This window comes from Ascaphus truei, chromosome 12 (genome assembly GCF_040206685.1).
Source record: "Ascaphus truei isolate aAscTru1 chromosome 12, aAscTru1.hap1, whole genome shotgun sequence".
NCBI classification, from domain to species: Eukaryota; Metazoa; Chordata; class Amphibia; order Anura; family Ascaphidae; genus Ascaphus; species Ascaphus truei.
The window spans coordinates 46,247,067-46,273,467 of record NC_134494.1 but is presented as its reverse complement, the minus strand read 5'-3'; the positions used below and the strand labels follow the sequence as shown (position 1 = coordinate 46,273,467).

Genomic DNA, 26,401 nt, shown 5'->3' with positions numbered 1-26,401 from the left:
ACACAGCACACACAGGCACACACAGCACACATGGGTTCACACAGCACACACACCACACACGGGCTCACACAGCACACACAGCACACACCTCACACAGGCACACACAGCACACACCTCACACAGGCACACACAGCACACACCTCACACAGGCACACACAGCACACACCTCACACAGGCACACACAGCACACACCTCACACAGGCACACACAGCACACACCACACACTGGCTCACACAGCACACAGCACACACAGGCACACACAGCACACATGGGTTCACACAGCACACACACCACACACGGGCTCACACAGCACACACAGCACACACCTCACACAGGCACACACAGCACACACGGGCTCACACAGCACACACAGCACACACCTCACACAGGCACACACAGCACACACCTCACACAGGCACACACAGCACACACCACACACTGGCTCACACAGCACACAGCACACACAGGCACACACAGCACACATGGGTTCACACAGCACACACACCACACACGGGCTCACACAGCACACACCTCACACAGGCACACACAGCACACACGGGCTCACAAGCACACACAGCACACACCACACACAGGCACACACAGCACACACGGGCTCACACAGCACACACAGCACACACCTCACACAGGCACACACAGCACACACGGGCTCACAAGCACACACAGCACACACGGGCACACACCACACACAGGCACACACGGGCTCACACACCACACACGGGCACACACAGCACACACACACGGGTTCACTGAAACCACAACAGCCCTCCAGGTTTTCTTACAAAAGCAGCAACACAAGAGCAAAGTAATCACTATGGCCCATAGTGAGGTGAAATGAGGCAGCGTGGCACAGTCAGAGCGCAAACCCACAGACGGGACGGACGGAGGGTAACTGTGTGTGTAACTGTGTGTGTAACTGTGTGTGTAACTGTGTGTGTAACTGTGTGTGTAACTGTGTGTGTAACTGTGTGTGTAACTGTGTGTGTAACTGCTGCTGGTAAACACTGTCCTGTTTGTGTGAATGTCTGCGTAACTTCTGATAGAGCTATATCTTGTCTGCTGAACTATTAAACTATTAAGCTGGGCAGAAACGTAGGGGTAAAAGCATAAGATCTATCTATACAAAACCTGATGGCAGCGCCCCCCGTCATGGCCCCGCCCACCTGACCCATTTGGCCACGCCCCCCACGCCTAAACCCGGCTCCCTAAAGACCGCACGTACACGTGCCGCCTGGACGCAGTGCGGGCGCGCCGGCCCGTGCAGCGGGGCCTAAGGCTGCGGTCCCAGTGACTGCCACAGCGCACGCCTCGGCGTTCGCTGTGCGCACAAGCACCGCCCCCCCCCCAGTTACTCAGGGCCGAGTACATGCGTCGGCGCGCACTGTGCGCACAAGCAGCACCGGCCCCCCAGTCACTCAGGGCCGAGTACATGCGTCGGCGTGCACTGTGCGCACAAGCACCGGCCCCCCAGTCACTCAGGGCCGAGTACGTGCGTCGGCGTGCACTGTGCGCACAAGCACCGGCCCCCCAGTCACTCAGGGCCGAGTACGTGCGTCGGCGTGCACTGTGCGCACAAGCACCGGCCCCCCAGTCACTCAGGGCCGAGTACGTGCGTCGGCGTGCACTGTGCGCACAAGCACCGGCCCCCCAGTCACTCAGGGCCGAGTACGTGCGTCGGCGTGCACTGTGCGCACAAGCACCGGCCCCCCAGTCACTCAGGGCCGAGTACGTGCGTCGGCGTGCACTGTGCGCACAAGCACCGGCCCCCCAGTCACTCAGGGCCGAGTACGTGCGTCGGCGCGCACTGTGCGCACAAGCACCGGCCCCCCAGTCACTCAGGGCCGAGTACATGCGTCGGCGCGCACTGTGCGCACAAGCACCGGCCCCCCAGTCACTCAGGGCCGAGTACGTGCGTCGGCGTGCACTGTGCGCACAAGCACCGGCCCCCCAGTCACTCAGGGCCGAGTACGTGCGTCGGCGTGCACTGTGCGCACAAGCACCGGCCCCCCAGTCACTCAGGGCCGAGTACGTGCGTCGGCGCACATCCAGCAGCCGCGCTGTACTGCAAGATTCCACACACACAAAAAAAGTATGTCTGGAATTTGCGACGGAGCCGAGGCCACGCCCCCGCGGCGGTTCAGCCAATGAGGGCGAACCAGCCGCGTGAGGTCATGGCCACGCCCCCGCAACCCCCCCCGCCACGCCCCCTCCAGTCGCAACCTGTCCCTCCCAGGACCGCGTGTGCGAGTGCAGCGCTGTGCACGTGCCGCCCCCCGCCGGGCGCGCGTGCACTGGGACCGCAGCCATAGCCTGACACATGTGAATGTGCTTGTAACGTTTTTATTATTATTATTATTATTATTATTATTATTATTTTCTGTATGGGGCAGGATTGTTGCCACTTTTTTTTTTACTCATAACTTACTTTGGGTACATAGTATCTAGGAAACATTGACACTATAGCTCAGTCCTAACGAACAACACACAAGGTTTTGCCGTTTCTTTCATTAACACTTAATTAACCTAGCTCTAATTATCACTTACACAACTTGTTTTGTTATAACATGCCCTGTTGGTAATCCTCAAGGACTGAACTTGGGGAACCCTAATATTTAAACACTCACGTCACCAGCCTATGACCCTATAATATCCATATTCTACTGCAACAAATAGATTTTATTCTGAATTCAGTTTACAGTCACAAGTGGCATGCTTTTTGACGGACCCCCCCAATAACAAAGCTGCGTGTAATGATATGTGTTTAACAAACGACACTTCCAGATCGTATACTCTGAATAACTGTCATGAAAATAAAGACAGGTTGTGAATACCGTAACAGGAATATAAGTGGATAATGCTAGCGCTGGTGACAGCTTAATACAATATCATTGCAGGGAACGAAAACGAAAACCTTTCTAACCTACTTATGCAGTAGGACGCCATGCCTGTAATAAGAACATTCCACTGAAACGGAGAGGCAAGATGCCAGAACGGAGAGGGATTCCCATAAAACACGCTCGCTAATGTCAGACACAAAACTGTTCAAGTAAATGAAATACAGTTGGAAGGGGAGAAGAGTCAATAGAGAAAATATCTTCTATAATTCATTGTTTGCCTTCTGCCTGCCAAACAAGGGAGAAGCAGAAACGGAGACAGTATTTGTTCCGTGTGGTGGAATTAAGCCCTTTCGGCGACAGAACTGCACTGATGCTCATTTGGAAAAGGCTGGTCTTTGAAACTTCACTTTGAGAACGAGTGGCTGGCTGATTACACTGCCCGAGATATACAGGTATAAATAATTATTCCGTGGGTCTGATTAATTACTACCAGGCCATACTCCGCCCGGGTCGCTTATGGCCACAAATTCCTCTCCAATTCAATGGGGAACTTCAATGGCTAAATATAGGTCAAATGTTCGCTTGGGCATGTATAGAATAATTGACTGGTTTATTGCTGTCACAGAGGTGGATGTGTCCCTGCTGATCTCTTCTCCCTCCATCACCTGCCCTCTTGACCCCATTCCCTCCCATCTCCTAAAACCTCTTGCTCCTACTCTTATCCCCACTCACACACATTTTTAACTCCTCCCTCTACTCTGCTACCTTTCCCTCCTCCTTCAAACACGTAACAGTTACAGTATACCCTTACTCAAAAACAGCAAGCTTGACCATACCTGTCTCTCTAATTATTGCCCTGTGTCCCTCCTGCCTTTTACTCCTTGAACGCCTTGTAGTCTCCCGTTTGCTCCATTTTCTCACCCCCCCCCCCTATTCTCTCCTAGACCCTATACAATCTGGCTTCCTCACTGCTCACTCCACTGAAACAGCCCTCACTAAAATAACAAATTACCTCTATGCTGCCAAAGACAAAGGCCATTATAATGCTCTTGGACACAACGCCAGAGTTGTGCCAAAGGCGGCACCCGAAGAGTCTCCCAAGTATGCCATCCCTGCTCCTGTCCACTGAGCCAGCATGGGCAGGGTTATCGTGAGGAAAAGAGACAACTTCAAAAAACCAGGAGTTCGTCAGCCCCTCCCCCTCTGCATGTATGCCATGAGGGGTTCAGTCTGCCGTGAGGGGTTCAGCCTGCCGTGAGGGGTTTAGTCTGCCGTGATGGGTTCAGCCTGCCATGAGGGGTTCTGTCTGCCGTGAGGGGTTCAGTCTGCCGTGAGGGGTTCAGCCTGCCATGAGGGGTTCTGTCTGTCGTGAGGGGTTATGTTTGCTGTGAGGGTATCTGTCTGCCATGAGGGGTTCAGTCTGCCATGAGGGGTTCAGTCTGCCGTGAGGAGTTCCGTCTGTAATGAGGGGATCTGTCTGCCATGAGGGGTTCAGTCTGCCGTGAGGGGTTCAGCTTGCCATGAGGGGTTTAGTCTGCCATGAGGGGTTCTGTCTGCTGTGAGGGGTTCTGTTTTCCGTGAGGGGTTCTGTTTGCTGTGAGGGGTTCTGTTTGCTGTGAGGGGATCTGTTTGCTGTGAGGGGTTCTGTCTGCCGTGAGGGGTTCTGTCTGCTGTGAGGGGTTCTGTCTGCTGTGAGGGGTTCTGTCTGCTGTGAGGGGTTCTGTCTGCTGTGGGGGGTTCTGTCTGCTGTGAGGGGTTCTGTCTGCTGTGAGGGGTTCTGTCTGCTGTGGGGGGTTCTGTCTGCTGTGAGGGGTTCTGTCTGCTGTGGGGGGTTCTGTCTGCTATGAGGGGTTCTGTCTGCTATGAGGGGTTCTGTCTGCTGTGAGGGGATCTGTCTGCTGTGGGGGGTTCTGTCTGCTGTGAGGGGTTCTGTCTGCTGTGGGGGGTTCTGTCTGCTATGAGGGGTTCTGTCTGCTATGAGGGGTTCTGTCTGCTGTGGGGGGTTCTGTCTGCTGTGAGGGGTTCTGTCTGCTGTGGGGGGTTCTGTCTGCTGTGGGGGTAAGTTAATACTTGGTATTTGACTGTTTTCCTCCTTCACCCTTATTGTACTGCACTACGGAATATGTTGGCCCGTTATAAATAAATGATGAAAATAATAATAATGACTCCCTGCTTATATGACTCGACCTCCCTACCCCCTCTTATCCTTCCCATTCTCCCTACTCTTGGTATCCGTAAGCGAGCTCTCTCCTGGATCTCCTCTTATCTCTCCCATCGTCCTCTCACCGTCTCCTTCGCTAATACCTCCTCCTCTCTTTATTCTGCTTCCCTCCGGCAGAGAGGATCAGTGTCATTAAACGTTACCGTGTCATGGCTTAATAAAGGAAAAACCGTCATGTTTCCGGAGAAACTAACATGCTCTAACGGCTTATGCTAAAATGACAGCGAGGGGGTGCAGGTGTTACTGTTATCTGGGTGGGCAAGTTTCAAAGCTCCTCTTATATATTCCTTAGAACCAGAGAGGACATCGCATTCTGTATCATTACAGATTTACATGAATTAAAATGATTAATGTTCTATACACCTCTTAGTAATATCATGTATTTCTGTGAGCTGTGAATGTGCACGAGCATTGTAGTGTGAACATTGGGGGCACACCCCGTCCATTCATTTCACTCTCATGGTTACAAAGGGGCTGTCACAGGTGGTACCAACGCGTTCGGACAGCGATTCCGGCAAAGTGCAACGGTGTAACTACCATGGATCTGGTAAGTGCCGGGAGGAAAATATTTCGTATTTGATACTGCCAGATTCAATTAGAAATGAAAGAGTTCTCCCAAGATATTCAGTCATTAAAGTGTCTCTGGTCAAGAGACAGTGACAAATTGGTGACAAGGTATAACCCCACAGGCGTGTCAAGGATCTGGAGACACTCAGAGGTCAAACAATAGTGGGGTACAAGAATCTATATTTGAGCTACATAAGTGGAGATCTGAACAGGGGCACACTTTGTGTGTGGGTCCTATATCTTGTATCTCGTGACCCCTTGGGGGACCTGCTATAAGACTTTAGCTGGTAACGTATAGGTTTTACGTTTTACTTTTTATAACTGTCTGACCCCAGGTTGCTGTATGTAATTTTGCTTCATAGTTTTTTTGTTGACTTGGTATATTTCCGTGTTAGAAAGGGGGACTGAGGACCCTTTAGGTGTAAGCCCCTGAAGCACATTAAAAAAATTCTATATGTGGCTCGTTTGAAATAAATCCCCTGAATCCCAGCGAGAGCCTGTAATCACCGGGGTTGGGTGGGAGGCAGGGGCGTATAGCCCGGGCAAAGCTTGGGGGTTCGCGCTCTTGGGGGGGGGCACTCTCTAGGGTGAACAATGCATATTTTTTTGCGGCAGTGTGGAGTGCGCATGCGCGATGAGCATTTGCTGGCTGCTCGTGCGTGTGCGCCAACCGCGCCTGCGCAATTGGCGGTTGCTGGTCGCTCATGTGCAAGCGCGATCGGGGCTTGCCTATCGAGCATGTGCACGAGCAGCCGGCAAGTACCGATCGCGTATGCGCAGTCGACAAGTGCCAAGTGCTGGTCACGCATGCGCAGTAGGCAAGTAGCCAAACGCACAGCAACAATTTTGCCCGGGGGCCCACACATGGCTTGCTACGCCACTAGTGGGAGGTATCCCAGGTATGAGTGTATCTCTTGGGGTGGGTTTCCCCGAGTGGCCCTAGTCTAGCAGAGTAACGCTAGGGATAGCAGTGTGTTGGGCAGGTTTTTGCTGTAGCCCGAGCGTGAATCCCTCGCAGTCAGTAGGACCGAGACGCTTTGCTGGCGGGGGGAGTCTGGCTAGACTCAGCGTACCGGTGACCCGCTGATTTGGGTACCAGAGGTCCGGTTTGACCAGTTCTTCCCGTGATGGACATCCCTCGCAATAACACAGACTAGTATATAAATATGTGTCATATTAAGTCCGTAGTTGTTTGTATTCAGAATTTCCAAATATTGTGTATAGTTTAACTACTCTTTTTAGTACACTCTGTCCACTTACTTCGACAAGTTTCACCTTATGCATGGACTCCTCGTGATAATGCAAGACCAGGGAGCTTCCCTGTGTAAACTCTATTACAGGTCAGCGCACACGGTCAGCGCACACGGTCAGCGCTATGTAGAGAATATTTTATTTCACATTTTATTGCATTCCTTGAACTGAGCAAAGTTCTATATGCAGAATGTTCTAGCAAACACAATCCAGCCCTTGGGTGGCAGTAAAAGCAAAGTGTAACACATACAATATGGTAACTGTTGCAAGCTTTCCACTAATATACTTTCAAACAGATGCACAGTTATTCAACAAATAAACAAAAGCCTGCAAAAAGACCTTCGTTTTTCACTCGAAAGTGTTTAGGCGCCTGTAGGGTTACTCAGGGTTACTCAGGGTTACTCAGGGTTACTCAGGTAGCGGTGCTGGGCATGCGAGACAAGATGGAAGAAAAGGTCATTGTTTTCAAAGTGTAGATTACACTTCACCTAAGTGAGGTGTGTGAGAGTTTCCGCCTAACTGGCTAAGTGCTGCAGCCGGGAGGAATAAGTCATGTCACAGTCACACAATCCCCCATATCCCGTCCTGTGAGAGTTAGAAAGATCACATGTTGCACTTTTCCACATTGGGAATTTACCTGATAAAATACCCAGGTGGGTTATTTAAACCGTCTTTATCCAAACCCCGGAGAGCTCCAGTCCCAGGAGTCAGCTGGGATTTATAATGGAGACACACATTCCATAATGCTAAGAACACGAAGAATCCACGAGTGCGTCTGCATGTAATGTACACATCCATCAAACCTGCGGGATTTACGTCAATGTCACGTGTAACACGCTGGTTAAAGCACAGGCAAGGATTCTGGGTAATGACATGCAGATGAGCGCCCTTTCTCTTCCTATCCTTTTTAAACATTGATATTTCCTGAGCGCCTTTTGCCATCTGTGCTGCACGAGACTGGGACAGGGGAGTACAGAACCAGAAACCCGACTCGGAGATTGCTTATTTTGGACTGACCAGTTTGAGTTTGGACACTGGTTCTGCATTGTGAGGCTGGCAGTGGGTACAAACCAGACACGGTGAGGTCACGGTGGGTAAATCCGATCACACGGGCAGAAAGAAGTTAGAAAATACTAGATTGAATCAGCTGATCCATTTGGCATTTCTAACGTTCAATCTCATTTCAGTCACGTATAGTTTTACTTGCACAGACGTTAACTCACTGATGTCAGGATGAACCCTTGCACATTACAGATGTTCCCCCGAGTAAGATTGGCAGGTACCACAGAACCACCTATTGTAGTTATTTCTTAAACTCTCAGCATCTTTATTTACATGAAATAATAGAAACACATTTGTTTGGTTCTTTGAAGCGAAGCAGACCTGCTGAGGCCCTTTTTAGGAGCAATCCCAGCAATATCCTACATGTGTGTTTTTAAATACATCAGTTCTGCAGTATTAGAGAATACTTTTTCTTTCTTTTTTTTATTCAACTCTTAATGACATTTTTAGTGAGCTTTAATATACTGCGCATCCTATGTTTTCTATAGCAGGCTTTAGCACCCCTCCCCAGCAGTGCAAGGTCTTTGTAACACTTTCCTGTTTGTAATTATTTGTTGCCAATGTTCCCAGCAGTTTGAGCTGCAAACTGTAACAATAGATAATGTTACCTTAGTAATATACGAATACATTGTAGCTGCTGCGTTATACTCCCTGAAGGATTGACTAAGTGAAAAAAATACCCTATATCTCAGCGCCGTGACCATTAAAGTGCTAAATAACAATTCTAATAAAATGAAATGTGTGTGATTCCCAAAAACTCCGTGCGTGATTGGTATAAGCTGCCGTGGGGTTCCTACCTAACACATAGCTCACAAATTTGTATACAGGCAATAGTAACACAATGCAAAAAAAACGGCGCTAGTGATAACAACAGTTACCCCAGTCCAAAGTAATGTCCATGCAGATTGGAAAAGTTCTCTTGGTATTTCAAACAAAACTGAAGTGGTGAATCCGCCTCTGGCTGGTGTCTCAATGTCCTCCTACAGGTGAATGAAAAAGGGGGAAGGGGCCATTGTGCAGCTACAAGCAACAAGTATCAGCTCAAGAAGACTTTAACGTAATCAACTTACAAGAATAATGCTGTTATATTCAGGGGAGAGAATCCGTGCTTTAACCAACGTTTTCTCCTGGACCTCACGAATCCCACGTGTTGTCACTTCATCAACATTAGCGTCACGAAACGCGTTTGGGGAAGGAGGAGTTGCGAGGCTGAGGTGTCCGTCGGCAAGAGCGCCATCGTGTGACGTCACTCAGTTGCGCGGAGGTCGGCGTCGGTACTGGAGCTGTGAGCAGTGAGAGCGCTTCCAGCTCAGTGTACCTCACCCCTTACCTGTATACAAGCTGCGGACGGCACATTGTCAGTCGTTTTACAGCAGCCAAGTTTATGTAAGTAAGCTTTTGGCTGTTTTTTATCTTTATTAAAGTTTTTAGCAATCTGCACCATCATCTCTTATGTAATTTCCATTCTGGGGATCCACGGAGAGTACTATTGTATGAGATACCAGGAGAAGGGGCTGACTAAAGAGTGACAGCACGTGGGATTCGTGAGGTCCAGGAGAAAACGTTGGTTAAAGCACGGATTCTCTCCACTGAATATAACAGCATTATTCTTGTAAGTTGATTACTTTAAAGTCCTCTAGAGCTGTTATTTGTTGCTTGTTGCTGCACAATGGCCTCTTCCCCCTTTTTCATTCACCTGTAGGAGGACATCGAGACACCAGCCAGAGGCGGATTCACCACTTCAGTTTTGTTTGAAATACCAAGAGAACTTTTCCAATCTGCATGGACATTACGTTGGACTGGGGTAACTGTTGTTATCACTAGCGCCGGGTTTTTTGCATTGTGTTACTATTCCCTGAAGGATTGATTGAACCTGAAAGGCGGCCATTTAGTGAACCCTGCAAAGCAGGATCTCTGCTGATCGATACCGGGAGAACCAATCAATCATCAGCCTAGATAATTAGTTTTCAATAAAGGTAATCAAAGGCTGCATAGATTTTTTTTGTTTTAAGTGCCGCTTGGATTTCCTCTTTAAACACACTTATAAAATTGAGCTATTTCTGCAGTATTGTGTCATTACAGATTATTACAGTGTATTATCCTTGCACTGGAGGGTTTAGTCAGTAGAGAGATGGGGACAATCTCCAACTAGGGCAATAAAACTGTGGCACTTTATACAATGGGGTTTTTCAATAAAGGGCATTATCACATGAAAACTATCATTGGCTCCCTCTTAGCACATGGGAAGAGGGTGATATTTAGACATCGATGTTCCTGTCTAGCAAAATACATTTCTTTGGGATCAGACAATTCACACAATGAGCACTTCTGCTCTTCCCATAGAGAGGGAAATAGCAGTGACTTGGTGGAAATGTTAGGGTAAAAACCAGTCCCACTGATATACTTGACACTGACAGCAGGGGGCTATCAAATATATTTTTAAAATATTTATAATGAATGTTTTCGCACTGAAGATATGTGGATATTTTCATCGCTAAATCTGGTTTGCCCCCGAGTAAAATCTCTGTGGAATATTTGTGGAATATTTGACTAATTAATGCTCTGCTCTGTTTTATTCATGTTTTTTGCTCACGGCAGCTCCTAATTAACCCTTCTGATCCTGAGACCCCTGAAAGCTATCCTGCCCTTTGCGTTTGAGCTTTGATGGAAATGAGGCAAAGCAGGAGTTTAGTTATTAAGTGATTGCTCCGTTTACAAGCCTGTGACCGCATGGGCACGAGGGAAATAACAACGAATGTGCGGTTTTCTTGTAGATAGGAAGCTGGGGTCCCCGCAGTGGATCCGCGTTAATTGCAGCTCCGGAGCCCCCCTGCTCCCCGAGATATTTAGGAAGGTGTTGCCCATATACAGCCCCAGCTGGGTGAACAATATGAAAGCGAACATTTCCTGCAGCATCGAAGCCAAAGGAAACCGCAATGTCGCAACTTTCTACTGTCTCGCGTGATGCAGAGGGTTTAAACCTCCACCAAGAACCGGCGTCACCTACAGGTAAGTATCTCCTGCAGCACCTACAGAGGTAAGTATCTCCTGCAGCACCTACATAGGTAAGTATCTCTGGTAGCACCTACAGGGGTAAGTGTCTCCTGCAGCACCTACATAGGTAAGTATCTCTGGTAGCACCTACAGGGGTAAGTATCTCCAGCAGCACCTACAGGGGTATGTATCTCCTGCAGCACCTACATAGGTAAGTATCTCTGGTAGCACCTACAGGGGTAAGTGTCTCTGGCAGCACCTACAGGGGTAAGTGTCTCTGGCAGCACCTACAGAGGTTAGTGTCTCCTGCAGCACTTACAGAGGTAAGTATCTCTGGCAGCACCTACTGAGGTAAGTATCTCCGGCAGCACCTACAGAGGTAAGTATCTGTGGCAGAACCTACAGAGGTAAGTATCTCCTGCAGCACCTACAGAGGTAAGTAAGTCTGGTAGCACCTACAGAGGTAAGTATCTCCAGCAGCACCTACAGGGGTAAGTATCTCTGGTAGCACCTACAGAGGTAAGTATCTCTGGCAGTACCTACAGAGGTAAGTATCTCCTGCAGCACCTACAGAGGTAAGTAAGTCTGGTAGCACCTACAGAGGTAAGTATCTCCAGCAGCACCTACAGGGGTAAGTATCTCCAGCAGCACCTACAGGGGTAAGTATCTCCTGCAGCACCTACAGAGGTAAGTATCTCTGGTAGCACCTACAGGGGTAAGTATCTCTGGCAGTACCTACAGAGGTAAGTATCTCCTGCAGCACCTACAGAGGTAAGTATCTCCAGCAGCACCTACAGAGGTAAGTATCTCCAGCAGCACCTACAGGGGTAAGTATCTCCGGCAGCACCTACAGGGGTAAGTATCTCCGGCAGCACCTACAGGGGCAAGTATCTCCAGCAGCACCTACAGAGGTACCTCCGGTAGCACCAACAGAGGTAGGTATCTCCTGCAGCACCTACAGAGGTAAGTATCTCCAGCAGCACCTATAGAGGTAAGTATCTACGGTAGCACATACAGAGGTAAGTATCTCCAGCAGCACTTACAGAGGTAAGTATCTACGGTAGCACCTACAGAGGTTAGTGTCTCCGGTAGCACCTACAGAGGTAAGTATCTCTGGCAGCACCTACAGAGGTAAGTATCTCCGGCAGCACCTACAGAGGTAAGGGTCTCCGGCAGCACCTACAGAGGTAAGTGTCTCCAGCAGCACCTACAGAGGTAAGTATCTACGGTAGCACCTATAGAGGTAAGTATCTACGGTAGCACCTACAGAGGTAAGTGTCTCCGGCAGCACCTACAGAGGTAAGTATCTACGGTAGCACCTACAGAGGTAAATATCTCCGGTAGCACCTACAGAGGTATGTCCAGCAGCACCTACAGAGGTAAGTATCTACGGTAGCACCTATAGAGGTAAGTATCTACGGTAGCACCTATAGAGGTAAGTATCTACGGTAGTACCTACAGAGGTAAGTGTCTCCGGCAGCACCTACAGAGGTAAGTGTCTCCGGTAGCACCTACAGAGGTAAGTGTCTCCGGCAGCACCTATAGAGGTAAGTGTCTCCGGCAGCGCCTACAGAGGTAAGTATCTCCGGCAGTACCTACAGAGGTAAGTATCTCCGGCCGCACCTACAGAGGTAAGTATCTCCGGCAGCACCTACAGAGGTAAGTGTCTCCGGCAGCACCTACAGAGGTAAGTGTCTCCGGCAGCACCTACAGAGGTAAGTGTCTCCGGCAGCACCTACAGAGGTAAGTGTCTCCGGCAGCACCTACAGAGGTAAGTGTCTCCGGCAGCACCTACAGAGGTAAGTGTCTCCGGCAGCAGGGGTCCCTGGAGCTGAAATGAACGCGGTTCCCCTCCGGAGGTGGATTTTATTGTGTGACAGCCAATGTCCCTTTAAACTCTCTGCTTCCCAATTCCCGGCAGGTGTCTCTCCAGCGGTGACAATCGGGATAACCGCAGCACACCAATGTAAGTATATTGTTCCTAGACGGCACTAATGGAACTAATTTACCGTGAGGACCTGGCTCTTTTGAAACCAGCCATTCTGAGGCGCGCGGTATCTGGCCACAATACAGCCAACGTTTAGTGGCGGGCAAAATGTCACCCGAACGCGCCATATAGTAGCTCCGATTGGCGCGTTCATGCGCATCGGAGCTACTGGAATCGTGCGTGTTTTTGCAATGGCGAAATCACGCTTCTCGCCACCCGTCTGGCGAATTTGACTTGGCCCGCCAAGTTCTCGCCACTTGCTCTTTAAATGCTGACATTTTTGCCACAAACCTGGCGAGATTATCCTCACCGTTCCTCTCTGCATAAGCCCCACGGTCTCAGTACTGGCGGAGGGAGCAGACTGTTTGTGTTCAAATGAGAAACAATCGCACCCCCCGTGCCGGGAAAAGTACCAGAGCCTCCCAAACTCAAGCTGCCAAACGGAGACACATTACATGAGCAGTGCCGGCTCTCGGGAGTCTCCTGGTTCTATTAATCGTGCGCGGTTATTACCGCACCAAATTGATCTCACAAAACACTTTGTAAATGAAGTGTGTTCTGATCAAACCTCCGAGCTTCTTACCGCTGCTTAGCAAAGAGCAGATCAAAGGGTTTTTTTCTTCTTGCTCAGGAATCAATATACAGGAGGAAACATTTAAGGAGGCGTAACCTCAACAATAACAACCCCCTGTCTGTCTCTGCAGCCGACACACACAGTCCCTCTGTTTCTCTGTCAGACAGGTTTAGTTTCAGTGAGGTGTTACACTGCCATGTCATTGGTTACAGGTTGTAATATCTTTTACTACTCGTGTACTTTATTTTGTTTATTATTTGAAGAGGGGGGGTCCCCTGGGATCGAACCATCCTCTTCTGATACAATGTAGCAGTAAAGTAGCCGAAGGAGTTGATGGCCGCTATGTACGGAGATCATATTTTAACTTTTTTGTGTCACAATTGTAGTGCAAAACTGTAGTTCGAACCTTCATAAAATGTCCGTCGTGTGTACAGAGGTCGTTATGGGAAGGTCGTTATGTGACTTTATACACATGAAGCATAGCGCGTCGTTTGAAATACATTTCGATGCGTTGCGTCACGTTGAATACCTGATTTGTATCATTTTAAATTGAAACAGAATTGTGTGTATTCTTTTATTTATAACTAGTATCAGGAAGTATATATTATTAGTGTAATATTATTTATAATAGCCCTTTCGGTGAAAACAATATATATTGTTACCCTATATCAGAGTTATGCGCAAACTGGGGGGGGGGAAATTTTCTGGGGGTGGGGGCACGGCACTTACAGAGGCCACGCACTCTCCCCCAAACCAGTTAAATTAAATGCCGGGGGAGTGAGTGTGCCCTCTGTACGCCTCACTTGCCTTGTCTTCGGTGTTTTCTGGCGACGCGTTGCCCTGGCAATGCAACGTCACATGACGTTGTGACGTCAGATGACGCTGGACAAAAAGATAAGAGAGGAGCAGGCAGGGGGCGCGAGCAGTGGGGGAGAGCAGGCAGGGGAGGCGCAGACTAAAATGCTTGCACACCCCTACCCTATATAATTTAACATCTCTGCTGCGTCAAATACATTCTTAGTTGATATTTGGCAAATTAAATCTACGCTAACAATATAAACCGACTTCTGAACATTTTACAAACGTTTGACGTCTCCTGACACAAACACTATTTTTGAGTACGTCTCACTTGCATCGGTACGCCGCGCATGCGCCAGAGAAAAGGAGGGGAGTCCTCTTTGATGCGGATGCCGGAGGAATGTCAGGTTAGTACAGAGACGAATACAGGCGCAATTTCCCATGAGACTTCCACGTGCCCAAAAAGTGGCTTGTAGCGCTAAGTACACGGACCCCCCTGCACTATGGGAGGGTGTTAGAGGGAGGAGAGAAACCCTTCCTAAGAGAACAATGAGAAACGCCCGGAGTAATTAGGGCAGACAGGAAGATTGTAGTGAAATAAATCACTTAAAAACGGTTACTGCTATTTATAAAACTGTTACAAAGTGTGGAAGAAGCACTTCTAATTTACAGCTGTGTCCGCTACATAAAAGGAGCAATATGCTGGCCTTTTTGCCCAATGCAACATTTTAATAAATTGGCAACATTGTGTATAGCACATGTATATATATACAAGTTAGAAATAAGAACTATAGCCTTGGTCGCGATTATAGTAACCGCGACAGTGCGCGCCGCGAGAACAAAGTCGTGGAAGTCAATGAGGATGGCCGTAGTGCGCGCGAGCGCGGACGCGATGCTGAGCGACCGCGCGGCAGAATTTTACAGCTACAAATGATTTTGTTCTTTTCCGCGGGGAGGCCGCGCCACATGAGCCATTCAGCCAATGAGGGCGAGCCAGTCTTGTGACGCCTCCGCCACGCCTCCCCGCCGTCAGGTGAGCCCATGTCACAGGGTGCCAAATGTGCTAGGTGTGCCCATGTCAGAGGGCCCCTGGAGTGTCAGGTGTGCCCATGTCTGGGGGCCCCTGGAATGTCACGTGTGCCCATGTCTGGGGGGCCCTGGAATGTCACGTGTGCCCATGTCTGGGGGCCCCTGGAATGTCACGTGTGCCCATGTCTGGGGGCCGCTGGAATGTCACGTGTGCCCATGTCTGGGGGCCCCTGGAGTGCATGTGTACCCATGTCTGGGGGCCCCTGGAGTATCACGTGTACCCATGTCTGGGGGCCCCTGGAGTATCACGTGTGCCCATGTCTGGGGGCCCCTGGAGTATCACGTGTACCCATGTCTGGGGGGCCCTGGAGTGTCAGGTGTGCCCATGTCTGGGGGCCCCTGGAATGTCACGTGTGTCCATCTCTGGGGGCCCCTGGAATGTCACGTGTGCCCATGTCTGGGGGCCCCTGGAATGTCACGTGTGCCCATGTCTGGGGGCCCCTGGAGTGCATGTGTACCCATGTCTGGGGGGCCCTGGAGTATCACGTGTATCCATGTCTGGGGGGCCCTGGAGTATCACGTGTACCCATGTCTGGGGGCCCCTGGAGTATCACGTGTACCCATGTCTGGGGGGCCCTGAAATGTCACGTGTGCCCATGTCTGGGGGCCCCTGGAGTATCACGTGTGCCCATGTCTGGGGGGCCCTGAAATGTCACGTGTGCCCATGTCTGGGGGCCCCTGGAGTATCACGTGTGCCCATGTCTGGGGGCCCCTTGAATGTCACGTGTGCCCATGTCAGGTGCCATCCTAAGGATGGAAAGAAATGCAAAAACTGAGTTCCCAATATCACACACACATAAAGCGCCTCCATACAGCAGCGCAATGTGACCAGTTATTACTTGTTAATTTGCAAGTCAGAATCTAAAATATTTACGTTAGCGCACAGGTATTCAAAGCACATAAGGGACATGGAAAACTTTTATACATCTGCAAAACCAGGTCAAAAGTGAAGCAAAATAAATGTGCCAGATTTATGAAAGCTAACAGATTCCACTGCTTTACATTGTTAAAAAAAGACATTCTACATGATTTTACAATGTACCGTCACGAGGAGACTAAAAAAACAATAAAAGCAAATTGTTAATTTTTTTTATCTGGAATTATATTATGTGGGTTAGTATTTTTGTCTTTTTCGTCAAGGAGATCATACTGTTTTCATCAGTAAATGAGAACGCTTTCCCCAATGTGCAATAATTGAATCCATAACTCATACAACAGGCATCGGAAATCACTATACAGAATGTAGAAATCTACCAATGTAGTCAATAAATAAACTGCCCATCTTTTGAGGGACATTAGTAACAGGTATGGGGGGGGGGGGGCGGATGGGACGGGGTGTTTAATCCATGTCAGGATATGAAACATTAAACAGTGATAGTTTTTGATTGGCAATAAAACAGTGATGCTTTGACCTGCCATTGCATGTAGATGAAGAGGAAACTTTGCATCTCTCCTTGTATTTATTTTCCATAACCTCTTCCTTCCAGCTTCCCACTGCAGAACCAGGAACCAAAGAAAGGGTCCAACTCCCAGGCTCCCGGCTGCAAAACTGAGGAAAGAATCGGACTAACCATTCTCCCGTCTGTTGTACGACCTCAGAGGGGCTGGGATACAGCATGGGGGGTAGGATATGAACGTTGCAATGCTACTTGGGGCAAATGGTTCTCTCCTGAATCACATTCCACGTTTGTATGATACATGACACGCATTGTATGGGATGTCTTTATTTGTATTGTATGACTTTATTTATATAGCGCCAAAAGTGTACTCAGCGCTTCATAAAGAACACAGTACGGGGAATTATAATAATACAATAAGTGCAGCAAAATCAGACAATAGGAAAAGGAATCCCTGCCCCGAAGAGCTTAGGCTGAGTCCCCGCATGCTAATGCAGCGCCCGCTGTGGCGGACGCTGCAGGGACGAGAGCCCTCCCCGCAATGGCGCTGGGCCCGCTGCGAGGGGGGGCCGCAGCGCTGTGGCGAGAGTTTCTCCTGCTCTCAATAGAATTGAGAGCAGGACTCACGACGGAGCGCTAGGCCACGCCCCCCGGCGGTTCAGCCAATGAGGGCGAACCTGCCGGGTGACATCATGGCCGCGCCCCCGTCACTCCTCCGCCACGCTCCCCCCCCCCCCCGGTCTCTCTTCCTGCAGCTCACTGCAGACCGGGGAATCGTCTGCACGCACCGCCAGCCTCGCGGGCGCGCGTGCAGAGGAGGCACTGGGGCCTTAGCCTTATAACCTAAGGCATCGGGCATGGTCAGCGCACAAGTGCTGAGGCGCGCTGCTGTTCGGCACTGAGCCCCTGCAGCCGCAATGAGAGCGGCTTTAGCAGGGGCTCGCGCACGCTTCCGCACGCCTGCGGAAGCGTGTGTCTCACCGAGTCTTGAGATTTTCCTGCTTGCCGGAGCGCAGGGCCGGTCACGTGAGCGGGTCGCCCAATGAGGGCGAACCAGCTCTGTGACGTCACTGGCCCGCCCCGTCCCGCCCCCGACATGCCCACGGACAGCGCGCTGTGTAAGGCCAGGGAAAGGGTGCCTCAGCGCGCCTCCGCACTGTTTTGGGCGCTATGTCCCAGGCCTAGGAGGTTTGATAGGAGACTTACAGAGACAGCAGGTGAGGGAATACGTGCTGCATTGTATTTTCTGTGGAGGAATTCTGTCCACATGCTCTTAGGGGAAGAGAAAAGATTGCATGTGCCCCAGGCTTCCATATATAGGGGCCTCAGTTTGTATCTGGTCATTGATATTATATTATTATATTGATACTCTATTAGTTAACAGCTACACCTCCTCCTTGCATCGCAGGGAATGGGGTGAGAGGAGAGAGGTGGGCGACCCACTTAGCTAAGTTGCCTTTAGGTGCCATCAAATCTTAATGTGGTTCTGATCTCTACAATCTCCTGATGTTTCATGGCAACTCTCCCTGGGAATGTCACAATCCCCGATAAGATTGCATTACCATGCAGAGATATATTACACGTTCATGGCATGTTATCACACGGGGATAACCAGGTAGGACTCGGCATACTCCATTCAGGAAAACCTGCCACATATTAACTTTTCAGTGAACCCTGGCTAATATTTCATCCAGTGAAACTCCTGTTAGGATTAGAGAGAAATAATTAACCCCCACTGACCAGCACGGGAGACATTTCTAGCAATTATTGAGTTAATTGTTCTAGAGTGTTTGGCATATGATAATTAAAAAAAAACAGCGCATCCTGCAAAATAGCTTTAATAAAACACAAAGGAAATAATATAATCACCAGTACTCAACATCTTATAAAGTGTCCGCTCGTGGTAATTCTGGCAGAATGCGGAGAGGGGGGAGGGGACAAGGACAGTTTTGTGATAGAGATTTTTGCAAAATTCCTAAAAAAAAAAAAAAGCTTTGATCAACACAAACTACTATATTAGTATCCAGTTTGGGCAGTAATATTTCATGAAATAGAAGACATGCAAAATGTCTCCCCGTCCCCCTCTCTCTCCCTCTCTCCCTCTCTCTCCCTTGGTGAGGTCACATTGAGCAGTGCAGGGACTGGTGAGGTCACACCGGGAGGTGCTGGGATTGGTGAGATCCCATTGGGGGGTGCAGGGAGTGGTGAGGTCACGTTGGGAGGTGCAGAGATTGGTGAGGTCACATGGAGAGGTGCAGAGATTGGTGAGGTTACATTGGGAGGTGCTGGCATTGGTGAGGTCACATTGGGAGGTGCAGGGATTGGTGAGGTCACATTGGGAGGTGCAGGGATTGGTGAGGTCACAGCGGGAGGTGCAGGGGTTAGTGAGGTCACATTGGGAGGTGCAGGGATTGGTGAGATCCCATTGGGAGGTGCAGGGATTGGTGAGGTCACATTGAGAGGTGCAGGGATTAGTGAGGTCACATTGGGAGGGGCAGGGATTGGTGAGGTCACATTGGGAGGTGCTGGGATTGGTGAGGTCACATTGGGAGGTGCAGGGATTGGTGAGGTCACATTGGGAGGTGCAGGGATTGGTGAGGTCACATTGGGAGGTGCAGGGATTAGTGAGGTCACTTTGGGAGGTGCAGGGATTAGTGAGGTCACATTGGGAGGTGCAGGGATTGGTGAGGTCACTTTGGGATGTGCAGGGATTAGTGAGGTCACATTGGGAGGTGCAGGGATTGGTGAGGTCACATTGGGAGGTGCAGGGATTAGTGAGGTCACATTGGGAGGTACAGGGATTAGTGAGGTCACTTTGGGAAATGCAGGGATTGGTGAGGTCACATTGGGAGGTGCAGAGATTAGTGAGGTCACTTTGGGAGGTGCAGGGATTGGTGAGGTCATATTGGGAGGTGCAGAGATTAGTGAGGTCACTTTGGGAGGTGCTGGGATTGGTGAGGTCACATTGGGAGGTACAGGGATTGGTGAGGTCACATCGGGAGGTGCAGGGATTGGTGAGGTCACATTGGGAGATGCAGGGATTGGTGAGGTCACATCGGGAGGTGCAGGGATTGGTGAGGTCATATTGGGAGGTGCAGGGATTGGTGAGGTCACATCGGGAGGTGCAGGGATTGGTGAGGTCACATTGGGAGGTGCAGGGATTGGTGAGGTCACTTTGGGAGGTGCTGGGATTGGTGAGGTCACATTGGGAGGTGCAGGGATTAGTGAGGTCACTTTGGGAGGTGCTGGGATTGGTGAGGTCACATTGGGAGGTGCAGGGATTGGTGAGGTCACATCGGGAGGTGCAGGGATTGGTGAGGTCACATTGGGAGATGCAGGGATTGGTGAGGTCACATCGGGAGGTGCAGGGATTGGTGAGGTCACATTGGGAGATGCAGGGATTGGTGAGGTCATATTGGGAGGTGCAGGGATTGGTGAGGTCACATTGGGAGATGCAGGGATTGGTGAGGTCACATTGGGAGATGCAGGGATTAGTGAGGTCACATTGGGAGGTGCAGGGATTGGTGAGGTCACATTGGGAGGTGCAGGGATTGGTGAGGTCACATCGGGAGGTGCAGGGATTGGTGAGGTCACATTGGGAGATGCAGGGATTGGTGAGGTCACATCGGGAGGTGCAGGGATTGGTGAGGTCACATTGGGAGGTGCAGGGATTGGTGAGGTCACATTGGGAGGTGCTGGGATTGGTGAGGTCACACCGGGAGGTGCAGGGATTAGTGAGGTCACTTTGGGAGGTGCAGGGATTAGTGAGGTCACTTTGGGAAGTGCAGGGATTGGTGAGGTCACATTGGGAGGTGCAGGGATTGGTGAGGTCACTTTGGGAGGTGCTGGGATTGGTGAGGTCACATTGGGAGGTGCAGCGATTGGTGAGTTCACATTGGGAGGTGCTGGGATTAGTGAGGTCACATCGGGAGATGCAGGGATTGGTGAGGTCACATTGGGAGGTGCAGGGATTGGTGAGGTCACTTTGGGAGGTGCAGGGATTGGTGAGGTCACATTGGGAGGTGCAGGGAGTGATAAAGTCACATTGGGAGGTGCAGGGATTGCTGAGGTCCCATTGGGAGGTGCTGGGATTAGTGAGGTCACTTTGGGAGGTGCAGGGATTAGTGAGGTCACTTTGGGAGGTGCAGGGATTGGTGAGGTCACAGTGGGAGATGCAGGGATTGGTGAGGTCACATTGGGAGGTGCAGGGATTGGTGAGGTCACTTTGGGAGGTGCAGGGATTGGTGAGGTCACATTGGGAGGTGCAGGGAGTGATAAAGTCACATTGGGAGGTGCAGGGATTGCTGAGGTCCCATTGGGAGGTGCTGGGATTAGTGAGGTCACTTTGGGAGGTGCAGGGATTAGTGAGGTCACTTTGGGAGGTGCAGGGATTGGTGAGGTCACAGTGGGAGATGCAGGGATTGGTGAGGTCACATTGGGAGGTGCAGGGATTGGTGAGGTCACATTGGGAGGTGCAGGGATTAGTGAGGTCACATTGGGAGGTGCAGGGATTGGTGAGGTCACATTGGGAGGTGCAGGGATTGGTGAGGTCACATTGGGAGGTGCAGGGATTGGTGAGGTCACATTGGGAGGGGCAGGGATTGGTGAGGTCACATTGGGAGGTGCAGGGATTGGTGAGGTCACATTGGGAGGTGCGGGAATTGGTGAGGTCACATTGGGAGGTGCTGGGATTAGTGAGGTCCTGTCAGATTCACTGTGAGCAGAACGTGGGAGGCACTTTTTGCAGGTGATCTGGTTTGAATGTAACAAGCCTGATTATATTATAATAGGAGGCCTCTGTCTGGAACAGATTAATTTGAGTCTGCCCTCTATCTTTCACATGCCAGGTGACATTGTATTTATTCGTTTCTTACACCCAAAAGACTTAGGGGAGTTGAAACTCTATTCTACATGGAATCCCGGAAAATTCCTTGGAACATAATTTGCAGCGATCTGCATCACAGAGGAAGAGAGTTAGAGGCAAGTTGGTGTTTTTGAGGAATTTCGTGTGAGTAAAGAATCGTAAAGCAGAAGTCATTAATAAGCAGCATGTCCCCACCTGAAGGTCACACGCTGATATCGGGTTCCATGCTAATTTCATCCAGCTCGAGGTGCCAGTTGCAAGAAGGATCCGTTATTTCATGTTTTAATGAATGAAGAAGATATGAAAGGAGATGAGAAATGTTGCACTCTGCGCTCCTGGTGATGTACTGAGGCTCCTGGATACACTTCCAGCCTGCTAGGAAACCTCCCACCTGAAATGCACACTCTTTGTGTGTCCTTATGTACCGCTGCTGTGTGCTCACAACTCTACCTGCAATTTTGCTGCCAAAAAGAGACCCTGATCCAAAGAGCTAGCAATCCAATACCAGGTGTGTGTTGTTCAGAGAGATAAAAGGATCATGCGCATCGCCACGAGAAGAAGGGACTTCAACCTATTCTCCCACTTCAAATCCAGCGATATTGTCGCACGGTAAGAGCTAATGAATTTTATTGGAATCTCTGTTCACGGCCTATAATGTTCAACTGAACGCAGAGGTTTTTATATACATATATATTACGTATTGCCATTTTGTTTTGTTTTTAGATAAGAATGCCTATTACATGAAGTTTGAAGGACTTTGTGGCTTTGAGAAGATTTGAACATGATCAGATGGTCCAGATATTCTGTTATGCACTCTCAATCAGAACTGCAGGCGGTTACTCAGGCAGAAGAACAGCTCCCAGCTTCAGGAAAGACCTGATTATTACAGAGAACTTCCCACAATGCCTGTAATGTGCTTTGGGACACATTTGTAGGACGTACTAGACAAAATACTCCTCAAGAGATAATAAAGTACACATTGTGTTACAGTATATGTCACAGTATTAATAAATAATTAATAATCATTTAAAAAAAATTGTTTTAAGTCAATTAAAAATACACTCCTGTATTTATTAAGATGGAATTGAAGAACAGAGCGCATTGATATGACGAAGTCCCCACAATGAAAACTACCCAACTTGTTAGCTGAAAAGCAGGCACTTGTGGCAGGGAAGCGGTTAAATAGATTGCATAACCTTTGTTACAGGAATATGCAAATACACGTTTGTATATGCACAGCAAATATCAGGGTGGTATTAGTGAGGGGTCTGCTGCTATAAAACCTAGCGGGGTATGTGTCAAAAATGGTGCAATTTGCTCCGAACATGGAGCAAAGATCTGCATCTGCGACATATATATACATCTTTATAAGGCCTCTTAGGAGCAGAGGTTAACGCCACCAAAACCTGACGCTTTCATATGGTGCAGACAGAGAGGAAACCTGCACCAGTCAGGCCGATCCATCCCAGTATAATATTTCTCTGCCCCCCCCCTCACTCTGTCTGTACCCACTCCCCAAAATACTTATCCCCTCACTCAGTCTGCACCCACTCCCCAAAACACTCCTCCCCTCACTCAGTCTGCACCCACTCCCCAAAACACTCCTCCCCTCACTGTGTTTGCACCCACTCCCCAAAACACTCCTCCCCTCACTCTGTCTGTACCCACTCCCCAAAACACTCCTCCCCTCACTGTGTCTGTACCCACTCCCCAAAATACTCATCCCCTCACTGTGTCTGCACCCACTCCCCAAAACACTCCTCCCCTCAATTTGTCTGCACCCACTCCCCAAAATACTCATCCCCTCACTGTGTCTGTACCCACTTCCCAAAATACTCATCCCCTCACTGTGTCTGTACCCACTCCCCAAAATACTCCTCCCCTCACTCTGCCTGCACCCACACCCCAAAACACTCATTATGCAAGTGGAGCAAATTGGGGTTACAAAATGGAGTAAAGCCCCATGATACATTAACGTACAGTCACACAGAGTTAAAAATGAAGAAATTTACCGGCGGGGTGAAGGGGGAGACACTACCCCCCCTCCTCTCGGTTCTCCCCCGCTTCCACCCCCTCTATCCCCACACCCCCTTTCCCTGCTTTCTTCTCTCTTCCCCGTCTCTCTCTCCGTCTGTCCTTTACACTTCTAGACCAAGGGGTCAGGCCGGAGGTCCTCCTAAAAATGGTAGCCCTCCCGGGCGGGAGCACATTGAGATAATATAGCACACTCTGAAAGCGTAGGAGGTCTCAAACGACAAGGTGCAGGCCGATCGAACCCGGTTAATCGACTTTTGGATGTTGCTGGTTGATATATGTATGTGAAGACCATGTACACTGTTAACAAACGGCCTTGTATGCTATGTATGCGCCCCTCTCAGAAACACAATAACATTGTTTGAAACAAAAATGACGCAATTTACGCCGGTTTTGGAGCAATGCTCCAGTTTGCGACACCATACATTTCTCCGCTTGTTTGAATTATTCACGTGGTGATGATGGTATAGCAATATCTAGAACCCGGCAATATTCCTCCCAACATGGCGAAGAGCCGCAGAATACGTAGCTAACCTCTAGTGAGAGGCGGACGGACTCTGAGCAGGGAAAGTGCTAGAACCAATCGAAGTGGTTTTATTTATTGACGCCACTTTTACAGCTTTTTCAGGGAGAATACAGTCCATATTTGTGTAAATAATAACGATACAAGCCGCTGTCCTGGGTTTTATGTCCCGAGGTAAACTGTCACGCTAAGAGATGGTGAACACAATGTAGGTGTTTAATTTCGTAATCATATTGGGTGTCTCTAAATCCCCTAAGGAACAGACATGGAAACACAACACACACTTCACTTGTTCTACTCATGGTGTGCCCCCTAACTCCTGCTTATAACTAAGATAGTCCCAACTGGGTCACTCCAGTGCTGCTATTTCCAGGAGGTCAGAGGGCTTCAGGTCAGCCATGGGACCAACAGCTGTAATTAGTAGGGTTTTCCCAATGTGTTGGGATCCCTGTGTTCTTGGTAATAGATGCTGTGGATGGATGGGGTGTGTGCTATACACACACACACACACACACACACAGGTGCCCTACATTGGTTTGCAGGACTGGTCTCTGAAACAAAATCTCCTCTAATTCTGTGCTTGAGTTCCAGCACACAAGAGAGGGTTGTGTGTAAAGAGATAGCTGTGTGCATTGTCTGGCAAGGCTCAGCAAATACCTGGGAATAGTGACAATGACACCTTATACCCTTCAGTTCTCGGACTGAGATGCAGGATAATTAGTTCCCTCCATAGTACACACTGCCCTCTCCAGAAGGAAATTATACATAATTCACTACTAAATGTACAGGACTGACCTATTTCCAGGATGCCAGGAATCACTAAACTACACGAGCCACACATTTCCTGCATATACATTCAATCAGATACATCACAATGTAACACAATGTAACACTTCTAAAATAACCCCACTATGTCCTCAACAAAACAACACAATTCTTCAAATAGCCAGCAGTGAGCAATGCAAAGACTGTGAGTCCCACACACCAAATACCCCAGTTACCTGTGTCCAGACCTGCACAATCTGGTGCTGAAGACAGGACTGCTCATGTCCCGGGTCAGACCCGGACTCTCAGGTATATCCTTGTTGGAGAGATCAGATGTGTAACAGCTGCCTAGAGAATCCAGTTCATGCGAGTGAAATGTGAGGGAGACCTGAGAAGGAGGAGGAGAGGAGAAGAGGAGGGGAGGAGAGAAGGAGGAGGAGAGGAGGGGTTGTGTTCAGGCAGCATCTCTGCTTCCTACTTTGTGTTTAATTTACTGCTCACCTGGCAGCTCTCACCAAACACTGACATATGTAATATAAGAGAGGGGGAGAGGAGAGAAAAAGGAAGGAGAGAGAAAGAGGAGTGAGGGAGAGAGAGAGAGAAATACAGGAGGGGAGCAGGAGAGAGGACAGAAGAGAGGTGAGGAGGGGAGAGGGAGAGAAGAGGAGAGAGAAAGACAGGAGGGGAGAGGACAGACGAGAAAGAGATGAGAGAAGAGGGGAGAGAAAGACAGGAGGAGAGAGGAGGGCAGAAGGAGAGGGGAAAGAATAGAGGGGGAGAGAGAAAGGTAAGAGAATGGATGAGAGAAGTGAGGGAGGGGGAGGGAAGAAGGGAGTAGGAGAGAGGAGGGAAGGAGAGAGTAGGAGAGGATGGAAGGAGAGGGGATGGAGAGGGAAGGAGAGAGGAGGAGAAAGGGGAGAGAGTAGGAGAGAGAATGAAAAGAGATTAGGAGAGAGTAGGACAGGTGAGTAGGAGAGAGGAGGGTTGGAGAGAGTAGGAGAGAGGAGGAAGGAGAGAGTAGGAGAGGGTAGGAGAGGGAAGGAGCGAGGAGGGAAGGAGAGGAGAGAGTAGGAGAGAGAATGAAAGGAGAGAGGAGGGAAGGAGAAAGTAGGAGAGTGGAGGGAAGAAGAGAGAAGGGAATGAGAGAGTATGAGAGATGAGGGGAGAGAGCAGGACAGAGAAGAGAAGGAGAGAGAAAGAGACAAGAGGGAAGGAGAGAGGAGGGAAGGAGAGAGTAAGAGACAAGAGGGAAGGAGAGAGGAGGGAAGGAGAGAGTAAGAGACAAGAGGGAAGGAGAGAGTAGGAGGGAGGAGGAAAGGAAAGAGTATGAGAGAGGAGGGAAAGAGAGTAGGAGAGAGTAGGGAAAGAGAGGAGAAGGGAGGGAAAGAGAGTAGGAGAGAGGAGGGAAAGAGAGTAGGAG

The 26,401-nt window shown here is 49.5% G+C and overlaps 1 protein-coding gene across 6 annotated transcripts in view; it reads right to left on the bottom strand.

The window, feature by feature from the left end:
* SHANK2 (SH3 and multiple ankyrin repeat domains 2) overlaps positions 1-25,376 on the bottom strand; it is a 468,530-nt gene extending 443,154 nt beyond the window's left edge. For all 6 annotated transcript variants that reach the window (XM_075567606.1, XM_075567608.1, XM_075567607.1 and 3 more), the window contains exon 1: positions 25,218-25,376. The gene's annotated coding sequence lies outside the window, so the exon portion shown is untranslated. The remainder of the gene's footprint in view (positions 1-25,217) is intronic.
* Between the last annotated feature and the right edge of the window lie 1,025 nt (positions 25,377-26,401).